Source organism: Pongo pygmaeus, chromosome 10 (genome assembly GCF_028885625.2).
Source record: "Pongo pygmaeus isolate AG05252 chromosome 10, NHGRI_mPonPyg2-v2.0_pri, whole genome shotgun sequence".
In the NCBI taxonomy this organism is placed as follows: domain Eukaryota; kingdom Metazoa; phylum Chordata; class Mammalia; order Primates; family Hominidae; genus Pongo; species Pongo pygmaeus.
Window position 1 is genome coordinate 60,997,008 of NC_072383.2, and position 1,981 is coordinate 60,998,988.

General features: G+C 35.8%; 1 pseudogene; it reads right to left on the bottom strand.

Moving 5' to 3' along the window:
- Positions 1–1,290: 1,290 nt before the first annotated feature.
- Positions 1,291–1,781, bottom strand: LOC129010467 (probable ribosome biogenesis protein RLP24; annotated as a pseudogene).
- Between the last annotated feature and the right edge of the window lie 200 nt (positions 1,782–1,981).

The following is a 1,981-nucleotide window of genomic DNA, read 5'->3' on the forward strand; positions in this document are numbered from 1 at the left end:
ATTTAATGAAGCCTGTCCCAAATATCCTATCAGTCCTGGAGTTCACAGAATGTCCAGTCTATCAGAAGAGTCTCCTCAGCTATGTTCTACTTTTGGATCTATCATATCTTTCCCCAGTGGCAAGGAGTTCAGGACCTAGTATCTCTGCAAATGGAGTGGGAAATATGAGCAGAAGGGAAAAAATTAATATTTCAAAAATGTTGTCCTGCCAAAGATGGGTTTAAACGTCTGTGACAGAAAGAAAGCCAGCGTAGCAATATTCAGAGCCCTGCAAGATACAGGTGGTAATACAGGGACATGCAGTCTGAAGCAAATAGACCTAGATTGTAACCTTGTTTTACAATTCAAGGTATTTTGTGTCACTCCCTTGTTTTCCTCATCTATATAATGGGGATGCTAACATCTACTTAAATGTGTAATTTTTTTTTACTTTGAAAATGGTTTTATTTTACCTGCAAATAATGAACAGATGTTCTACTCATAAATTCTACTTTCCAAAAAACAATTAGAAGCTTTTTAAAAGAAAACCACACAATGCATTTTAAAAGGCACTGGGATTCCTCTGCTTCTCAGTCATTGCTAGGCTAGAAAAATGAAGTCTGTTCTACTAGGAATCACAAGTTAGAACTGAGTATTCTCCAAAGTGGAAATTATAGGGTATAGTGCCATTTCAGGCAGAGACTATTCAGCTCTCATTTACAACATCCACAATTACCTAGCAGAATGGCTAAACCAGGTAACCAGGTCAAAACAGTCCAGTATAATGAGGCCCCATCAAACAATGCCATTATGCTGTTCTAAGATGCCAATAAACCAAAACAGGAAACGCTGAAGTCAAAATAAAAGATATTCAACTCTGTCATACAGATTGTTGGTTCCTTGTATCCCCCTGATTCTATAACATTAATAATGAAATATTTTACTGCAAAGAATATTTTATTTTATATCTCGCTAGCCATGAATTTTTGTCATTAGTTACTGTATAAATGCTGCCTTCTGACATTATCCAAATGGCATGACCATTTTACGCCCACAATTCACTTTTATAGTTATAAACAGAATTTTCATGATTTACATAACTACATCTGTCAGTGAAGATTTAACATTGAGATGCAATCTAACATTTGTAATAACTGATGTTTTGTAGATGGTAATGTAGGAAATATATATTTTAATCACTTTTCATTTAAGTGACCTTATGTAAAAAAAAAAAAAACCAATAATTTAGCAGTTCCAAATCTCCAAAGGACATTTTCAAGTGTACATATAGAAATAGTTACAGTGAGATTTTTAAGAAGCATCTTCCATGTCCACATCCTGTTGTCATTGCTGTACCATTTTCTCTTCCAGCTGCTTTCTTTGCCTGCCAGAGGGGCACCAATAAGATGGATGTTTTGCTTGACTTCTTTGATATATCCTGAACTTTCTGTAGCTCTATTTTTCTTCAATCTGTTCATCGTAAAGGTAGCTTGGCGCTTCTGTTTGATCTCTTCAACTCTCTTCATTGCATCAATAGTTTTATTCCATAGCTCTCACTGGTATTTGATAGGTTCATTTCTACATTTTTCGTATTTAAATGAATTATCCACTGTAAGCTTTTCACCAGCTGCTTTCTGGAATGCTGTAGTCCACATGACCTTGCGAGAATTGCGCTTCTTTTTAAAGTTTTAATGACATTTAGATTTACAAAATCTGAACACCTTGCAATCGTTGTGGATGAACACCATGCCGTGGCCAGGGTGGATGGGCCCCAAATAGAAATAACACTTCTCCATACACATGTTGAACCCCTATGGATCCCCACTGACCAAACACCAAGCTTGAGAGGTGGAAAATTATGATTTTTTAGGAGACAAAATGATGTGCTAATCTTAGTGCTTGTTACAGCGCTTGTTACACCTAAATAACATTAGGTATTATTATTATTGCTATCACTACAGGTGCTTTGAAAATGAGAATGAATTCTCACTAATGTCACAAG